At 38.4% G+C, this 9,818-nt stretch overlaps 1 non-coding gene across 1 annotated transcript; it reads right to left on the bottom strand.

Moving 5' to 3' along the window:
- Positions 1–8,489: 8,489 nt before the first annotated feature.
- TRNAG-CCC (transfer RNA glycine (anticodon CCC)) lies at positions 8,490–8,560 on the bottom strand. Its single transcript has one exon. It is a non-coding gene; the product is annotated as a tRNA-Gly (tRNA).
- Positions 8,561–9,818: the final 1,258 nt, after the last annotated feature.

Consider the following 9,818-nt stretch of genomic DNA (forward strand, 5'->3'; position numbering starts at 1 on the left):
CATAATATATGCAACTTCTGTACTTTGTAAGAACACGCCACCAATGTTAAATGGTGATTCCGATGGTACAATGGTAATAAGAATGCTAAGTACATCACGCACCATTATTGAAAGATCGGGATATTTTCTAGAATAGTCCTTCCAATACATGACAACATCATCTCTTGAAACTTCTCAAGATCAAGTTTTGGTTCCTCTTAGTAAAGATCCAATTCTGACTTTCCATCTATAAAGGCAGTATACTTTTTATTTTTTATATATTAAATAAATATTTATTAGGCCCACGGGCCGGGCCGGGCCAGCATTAGTCAAGCCTCACGGGCCACAGGTTTACTCGGGTCGGGCTTAAAAGTCTTATTTTTTAAACGGGCTTCAAAAATTCGAGTCCAACCCTGCTAAATCACGGGCTAGGCTGGGTTGGCCCAACGGATCAAGCCCATATTGACGACTCTAATGAAAAGTAAAAACTATACAATCAAAACGTTCTTCGCGAATACGGATTCCTTAATAATGGGGAATTGCCAGTGCTACAGCGGACCTCGTTTGCTTAAAGTTGGAACAGTGTATAATTAAGTGTTATTTGTGACATAGGACAACTTTTAAATTAAATATAACCTCCAAGTTTTTTTCCATCTCGCAAACTTAGAAAAGTATCCATGGTGCATGTTTCTCCTCTTTTCTTTCTTTATATTTTTCTCCACGTTGTTTTTCTTCAGATTTCTTGCTTATTTTTATTAAATGATTTTCCCATAAGAACTTTTTTTTGTCTTACAACTTAGATTAATAAAACCCAAACCATTCAATCTATTAGAGTTACAAATAGGCTTTTCATTAGTCGATATACATTTGATAAAATTTACTAAACCCCCTTGACATTTAATGGTTGGAAAAAAAAAATTATCCCTTCATCTTTTAAATTCAAATAAAACATGATTAACTTCCGGTGATATTTTCAACCGAGCATCAAAACGGTCAATGAGGTACATAATACCTTAGTTTCCATCTATGAACTTCAGAACTGGACTCAAAAGAATTTTTATCCCCACAAAAACCTCTTCAGGTACAATTTATTTGTCAGCGTTTTGGACATGTATAGGCTTTCCAACCTTGTCCAAATTCCACGTGCAGTGTCTTCATCAATGATGTTATTTACCACATCATCTGATAAGTGCAACCTGATTGCACTAGCAGCTCTTTCATCCAAGTCAGCCCAATCCTCAGCTTTCATGGTATCAGGCTTTTTGGAATCAACATCTAGAACCTTGTGTAATCCTTGTTGGATGAGCAGATCTCTCATCCTTCTTTGCCATGTTGAGAAACCGTTATCTCCATTGAATTTTGCTACCTCGTACTTTACTCCGGACATTTTTATTTTTCACCAAGTATAGTACTACCGACAGTGAATAGTATTTCAGTGAACGAGCAGAACCTGTGCTCTGATACCAGTTGTTGGGAATAAACCCCTTACCAAAATAATATTCACGGTAATAAAGCGGAATAATAATGTAGCACCGAGATACGGTAATTAACAAGAATAAAAGAGTAACAATGACACCAAGATTTTTACGTGGAAAACCCTTCTGAATAAGGGAAAAAACCACGACCCCGAGAGGAGCAACTGATATCACTATAGTAAGGAATTTTACACTTTGTAGGTCGGAGATAAATACTCCAAAGACCACTACAACACTCAAAAGAAATAACCCTCTTTTGATATTCCCACCTCACTACAATATCGCTCACTCTCTATTTTCCTCACAGACTATTTTCTTATACCTTGTCTGTGAAATCTCACTCTTTCTTTCTCTCTTTGTTGGTGTGTAGAAATGAGAGTTGAAGCTCTCCTTTTATAGCCAAAGCTTCACTCTCTAAAGCCTACCATATTTGACAATTTACACACACTTTTCACAATTCAACAAAGTTGGCTACCAAACCAAAGAAATTCAACAAAGTTGGCTACCAAACCAAACTAATTCAACAAGGTTGGCTACCAACCAAACCAAGTCAACAAGGTTGGCTACCAAACCAAAGAAAACTCTTATTAGGCACATGCCTAATACTTCTTCAATGAGATGGACATCATCAATCTCCCCCTCCAGTCTCATTCATCTAGAGGAGGTAGCACTGTCTTCTAGTTTGAGTGCATGCCGACAAGTTCTTTGCATAGCTCGAACTTGTTCCTTGGTACCACCTTGGTCAGCATATCTGCGGGATTCTCACTTGTAGAAATCTTCAAGACTTTTAGAGATTCATCATCTACCATTTCTCGAATCCAATGATATCTCACATCAATGTGTTTGGTCCTTGCATGGTACATAGAGTTCTTGCTAAGGTCTATTGCACTTTGACTGTCACAATAGACGACATACTCCTTCTGATGCAATCCAAGCTCTTGAAGGAATCGCTTGAGCCATATCATCTCCTTGCCAGTTTCTGTAGCGGCAATGTACTCTGCTTCAGTTGTTGAAAGTGCAACGCACTTCTGCAACTTAGACTGCCATGATATAGCTCCCCCTGAAAATGTAAATAAATATCCAGTAGTAGATTTTCTGTTGTCAATGTCACCTGCCATATCAGCATCTGTATAGCCCTTCAAGATTGGATCAGATCCTCCAAAGCACAAACAATCTCCCGTGGTACCTCTCAGGTACCTGAGTATCCACTTGACTGCTTCCCAATGTTCCTTTCCAGGATTTTCAAGAAACCTGCTGACAACACCAACTGCGTGAGCAATATCAGGTCTAGTACATACCATTGCATACATCAAGCTTCCGACTGCTGAAGAATAAGGAACTTTAGCCATGTTCCCTTTCTCCTCCACTGTTGTAGGACACATCTTCTTACTCAACTTTAGATGACCAGCAAGAGGTGTGCTGACTGGCTTAGCATTCTTCATGTTGAAGCGTTCTAGTACACGTTCAATGTACTTCTCCTGAGATAGCCACAACTTTCTACTTGTTCTCTCTCGAACTATCTTCATCCCTAGAATTTGTTGTGCTGGGCCCAAGTCCTTCATATCAAATGACTTGGACAGATCTCCTTTCAACTTTGCTATCAACCCCTTGTCTTTTCCTACAATTAACATGTCATCCACATACAACAACAATATAATAAAGTTATTCTCAGAAAATCTTTTGAAGTATACACATGGATCAGAATAGGTCTTTAGGTATGTTTGACTTTTCATGAATGAATCAAACTTCATGTACCACTGCCTTGGTGCCTGCTTCAATCCATAAAGACTCTTATTCAATTTGCACACCATGTGTTTCTTTCCAGCTACTTCAAATCCTTCTGGTTGCTCCATATAAATCTCCTCTTCCAAATCTCCATGAAGAAATGCAGTTTTCACATCCAACTGCTCCACTTCAAGATCTAGGCTAGCTGCTAAGCTCAAAATTGTTCGAATAGAAGTCATTTTAACAACGGGGGAGAAAATTTCGTCAAAATCAATACCTTTCTTCTGTTCGAAGCCTTTAACCACCAATCGAGCTTTGTATCTGACCAGCTTGCCATCTCCATCTTTCTTGAGTTTAAAGACCCATTTGCATTTGAGTGGTCTTTTACCCTTTGGAAGTTCAACCAGCTTGTATGTGCCATTTTTCTGTAGAGATTCCATCTCTTCTTGCATAGCTTTCATCCACTGGTTCTTTTCTGGATGGGACAACACCTCCTTAAGACTTTCTGGCTCCCCCTCATCACTGATGAGGACATACTCTGTGGAAGGGTACCTGCATGACTCTACCCTTGGCCTCTCTGATCTCCTCAGAGGTTGAGGTTGTTCTTCTCCCTGAGTGGGGTGCTCCACTTCCTCGACACCTTCATCAAGTTGCTCCCCCTGCTCAATAACCTCACCAGGTTGCTCCCCCTGCTCGGCAACCTCGTCGGTCGTACTTTCTGCACTTGTGGGATTGTTAGAAGTAGAAGGAATAGTAACAAAGTTAGGAATTATACCATTCTTCGCCTTTTCTGACATATCAGCAGCAGTTCCAACTTCACTTTCTCGGAAGACTACATCTCTGCTTCTGATGACCTTCTTCTTTACAGGATCCCACAGTCTGTACCCGAACTCTTCATCTCCATATCCGATAAATATGCAGGGAACAGATTTATCATCCAGCTTTGTTCTCTGCTCTTTTGGTACATGTGCAAAAGCTCTGCAACCGAACACCTTCAGATGCGAGTAGGACACCTCCTTGTTGGTCCAAACTCTCTCTGGGATTTCAAACGCCAACGGAACTGATGGACTCCTATTGATCAGGTAACAGGCTGTCTGAACTGCTTCACCCCAGAATGACTTAGGCAGTTTAGCCATTCTGAGCATGCTTCTCACCTTCTCCACAATGGTGCGGTTCATCCTCTCGGCTACGCCATTGTGCTGTGGGGTTCCAGGAACTGTCTTTTCATGTCTGATCCCATGACTTGAACAATACTCTTCAAATTCCCTTGAAGTGTACTCACCTCCATTGTCACTTCGGAGGCGCTTTAGCTTTCGACCCGTCTCCCTTTCTACTAGAGCATGAAATTTCTGGAAAACTTGAAACACCTGATCTTTGGTTTTCAAAATATAAACCCATAATTTTCGTGAAGCATCATCAATAAAAGTAACAAAATATTTGTTACCGCCCATTGATTCAATTTCCATTGGGCCGCAAACATCAGAATATACTAAATCAAGTATATTCAATTTTCTTTCAGACGATGTCTGAAATGAGACTCTATGCTGCTTACCAAATAAACAGTAGTCACAAGGTTTTACAGTTGTACCTTTGGCATAAGAAATGAGTGATTTCTTGGCAAGAATCTGCAATCCCTTCTCGCTCATATGACCCATTCTTTTGTGCCATAAATCTACAGAAATCTCATCTTGTGCCGCGTTCAATTCACCTTGGCATATTTCTGCATTTGTCCTGTACAACGTGCCACGAGCAACTCCCTTTGCAATCACCAATGATCCCTTAGTGAGTCTCCACTTTTGATTTGCAAAATAACTCTCGTATCCATCTCGGTCTAAAGCAATTCCCGAGATCAAGTTCATCCGCAAATCAGGTACATGCCGCACATCCTTTAGAACCAATGTGCATCCGACATTTGTCTTGATACAAATGTCACCAATCCCCGCAATCTTTGAGTAACTTGTGTTACCCATTTTCACTGTGCCGAAATCACCTGCTACATATCTGCAAAAAAGATCTCTTACCGGTGTGGCATGGTGAGATGCCGCTGTGTCAACCACCCATTCCGACTCTGGACCTGACAGGTGCATGCATTCCTCTTCCTCATTTATAAAGAGGACAACATTATCATTATTTTGCACCATGGCGGCTGTGTTGTCGTCATTCTTCTGGCCACTGGTTTCACCTTTGCCCTTCCTTGGATTTGGGCAATCTCTTTTGAAGTGACCTGGTTGATTACAGTTGTAGCAATTTCTGGCTCTTGATTTGGATCGGTTCTTTGACTTCCCACGAGCTCCGGATCTACCATAGTTGTTCGAACTCCTTTGATAACTCCTGCCTCTACCTTGTGTGATGAGAGCATGTCCTTGATTTTCAGGCTTCTTTCTCATCTTCTCATTGAGTAGAAGAGCCGATGTGACATCTTTCAACTCAATAGTAGTCTTACCGTGCAGGATGGTTGTTGCCAAGTTATCGTACGAAGATGGCAACGAGTTCAATAGCAAGATGGCTTTATCTTCTTCCTCGATTTTCACTCCGAGGTTGGCAAGCTGTGTGATTAGTCCGTTAAACACATTTAAATGTGACAAAAAATTCGTACCTTCACTCATGTGTAGGGCGTATAACTGCTTCTTCAGGTACAATTTATTTGTCAGCGTTTTGGACATGTATAGGCTTTCCAACCTTGTCCAAATTCCACGTGCAGTGTCTTCATCAATGATGTTATTTACCACATCATCTGATAAGTGCAACCTGATTGCACTAGCAGCTCTTTCATCCAAGTCAGCCCAATCCTCAGCTTTCATGGTATCAGGCTTTTTGGAATCAACATCTAGAACCTTGTGTAATCCTTGTTGGATGAGCAGATCTCTCATCCTTCTTTGCCATGTTGAGAAACCGTTATCTCCGTTGAATTTTGCTACCTCGTACTTTACTCCGGACATTTTTATTTTTCACCAAGTATAGTACTACCGACAGTGAATAGTATTTCAGTGAACGAGCAGAACCTGTGCTCTGATACCAGTTGTTGGGAATAAACCCCTTACCAAAATAATATTCACGGTAATAAAGCGGAATAATAATGTAGCACCGAGATACGGTAATTAACAAGAATAAAAGAGTAACAATGACACCAAGATTTTTACGTGGAAAACCCTTCTGAATAAGGGAAAAAACCACGACCCCGAGAGGAGCAACTGATATCACTATAGTAAGGAATTTTACACTTTGTAGGTCGGAGATAAATACTCCAAAGACCACTACAACACTCAAAAGAAATAACCCTCTTTTGATATTCTCACCTCACTACAATATCGCTCACTCTCTATTTTCCTCACAGACTATTTTCTTATACCTTGTCTGTGAAACCTCACTCTTTCTTTCTCTCTTTGTTGGTGTGTAGAAATGAGAGTTGAAGCTCTCCTTTTATAGCCAAAGCTTCACTCTCTAAAGCCTACCATATTTGACAATTTACACACACTTTTCACAATTCAACAAAGTTGGCTACCAAACCAAAGAAATTCAACAAAGTTGGCTACCAAACCAAACTAATTCAACAAGGTTGGCTACCAACCAAACCAAGTCAACAAGGTTGGCTACCAAACCAAAGAAAACTTTTATTAGGCACATGTCTAATACTTCTTCAATGAGATGGACCTCATCACGCCGCGTGTCGAAGCGATCTAATCAACGATGAAGGCCGTGGTCGAAGAGTCAACAAAGGTCGAAGTTGAGGAGTCGTCAATGATCGATGACGAGGTTGAATGCCTTTGACAGAGTTAGAACAGCTAGTTTCTAAGATAGGACATAAAAGAGCAAATCCTAATGGATATTTCCTGCACTTGTACTATTAGGGATTATAAAAATATGTTTCCTGTGAAGAAAAAGAGATACAATAATAGAGAACATGAAATATTCATTTGTAAAAGATACTTTGACTTTAGAGAGAGAAAATCGGCCCTCATCATAAGCATACAAAAACAACCTTTTCACTAAGATTCTTGCTTACATTTTTTCACTAGATCCGAGAATTTCTCGGCACCCAAAGGTTTATTCGTCAATCTTGATTGTCAGAAAGAATATTCATTACTTCCATCCTTTCTCGGTGACTCCTTTGCATTTATATACATAAATATCATTTATTGTTGTTTATCACTATTTTATGCCATATTACCTCTATTTTGATTCTTTGACTATTGTCTGTGGCATACCGTCACAGCTGTTAGAACAGATCTACGCATTATTTATGGAAAATTTTTTAGAATATTATTATTAACTAAGATTAATCATCATTTGTATAAATTTAATTAATTAAACCAAGATCTATATTTAATTTTCTTTATGAAGCTTGTAGGTGGTCAATGAAGGGTTCATTTCAAACCCCGTGGCATTCATTCTAGTACCTATTTTATAATATTCTGTCGGATTCTAAATACTGAAACTGAACCAACATCAAAAATTAAATATTAGTCCTATTCTATATACCTATGAGAAAATAGTCGCGACAATTTCTTGTTCATGATGTAAAGAAATCAAAAGGGTTATTGCAGATCATTTGCTTAGAAATGAAGATGTTATTAATTGTCTTAGCTATCTAAAAGAAAAGAAGAAATAAAGTAGTACTCTTTTAATTGTTCCTTTGTCTTCTTGATTTTCCAAGTAACCAAACAGGCCTAGAACAGCCATCATCAGGGTACAATCTAATAACATCTAGCTGTAAATTTCTGAGAGTAATAGCAAATTCAAGAGCTTCATTCATGGCCTCTCGAGCAGCTTCAAGTGCATCTAATATTTCTTGACTTACTATGTAGTGAGAACATATTTGGCTTAGTATTTTGTCGTGTCTTTCTTCATACCTTAATACTCTGTCCTCTGCTTGTTCTAATGCTTCTGAAATTATTCGGAATTTCTCGGCTGCAATTTGCTTCTTCTGCTTTTTCCTCAAGTTTGGCAAGTATAGCAAGAATGATGTTGAGAAGCCTATAATTGCAAATGTGATGTTGCTAAAATACATTGAGGCTCTCCTCAGAATTCACCAAAAGTACAATAGTTTTTGAATTAAAATAATAGAAGGGAGGGTATTGATTCTTTGCTGTGTCTGAAGGGGGAACTTGAAAATGGCATGACTTCATATCTATATTCCTTCTCTGCTTAGCTTTTCTGCTTCATTCCAATCTGTTTATTAAGGTAGAATTTGGGATTAATATTGCTTTTCTGGAAGTGGACCGAAAAAGTTAATTAAAATAAAAAGAAAGATTTTGGGATCGGGAATTTGGAACGAAATGGAAAAGAAATAAAGGCAAAAGTAAATTTATGTGCGCATCCGGGGAATCGAACCCCGGTCAGTACCGTGGGAGGGTACTATGATACCACTACACCAGATGCGCTTGTTGCTGTTAGCGTCCTAATTTTATTATAAGACTATTATGCACTTTATGCTTAGGAGCTACAGAAAAATATCAATGTGGGGATAATGTATTTTAAGGCATATCAAATGCCAAAAAGGAAAAAGGATTTATACTGATATCTTGCAGTCATTGATTTCCTATCTATCTATTAGTTATAGGAGACCTTGACGATTTCAGCTCAACCCACTAATTTTGGTCCAAATATGTATTTGTATTAAGAATATTCATTAAAAAATTTATAGAATATGTTTAAATTCCCAAATTAAAATTGAGTAACTTACAAAGATTAAATTTCGATCCCAAAAACTTCAAATCCTAGCTCAATCTTTATTTTCATTAGTAAAAAACGCATAAGGAAAGATCAAGCTTTTAACGTCAACTTCTCCTATAGCTATTAATAGATAGGAAATCAATGACTGAAAGACTCTCTAATTATCACTCACTCTCTCAGTCGTATAAGAAGAATCGTTGCGTAAAGGCGAATGATCAATGTCATTCAAAAAAAGAGAGAAGATTGTAAGATACTAGTCAGTTTGCTTGCTAGAACAAGGAAAGCATAGGCTAAAATGCGCTGAAAATACTCTACCTCATAAATGTAATGCAGCAAAGACGCTTATGATTCTCCTCTATTCACGTTTGCTTGTTGAACAGTTGCTATTGTTGGGAATATAAGATTTTAATGAAAATTTTCAAAAGATTTTTTGCAATATTATTGGCTACTTGTAAAGGTTAACGACACGTGGCAGGGATAAAAGCTTTTTGGACACGTATCCTTCCACCTTAGTCTCCCCGTGACAATTGTGCTCCTACTTTCAATAGCTCTTCATAAAATCATGACACATGCCATCATAAGAACATCTCTTATTTGCTACTCCTTAATTACTACTCCACCGTCCATATATATAGTCCTGTAAATTGACCTAATGATGTCTTCACAAGAGATACCAATAACTGGATGATCATAATGTATTCTCTATCATACAAACATTTTAGAACAACACATTATACGATTTAAAGCATATATTTGCTCATAATACATACAAACATTTTTTGTTCTATTTTCCCCTCGTTTATCCGACAGCAATTAGGGTCCATTTTGTTTCAGGCCCTCGTACATTTCAAGAGAGAATGTATCTCTTCACTCATGGGGAAAACAATACATAAGTCGCCTCTCCGTGTACTTTGACTTTCACTTAAATCTTATTTTCGCTTACGTTAGCAAGCTTGGAGCTAGGTT

This window comes from Nicotiana sylvestris, chromosome 1 (assembly GCF_000393655.2).
Source record: "Nicotiana sylvestris chromosome 1, ASM39365v2, whole genome shotgun sequence".
Taxonomy (NCBI): Eukaryota; Viridiplantae; Streptophyta; class Magnoliopsida; order Solanales; family Solanaceae; genus Nicotiana; species Nicotiana sylvestris.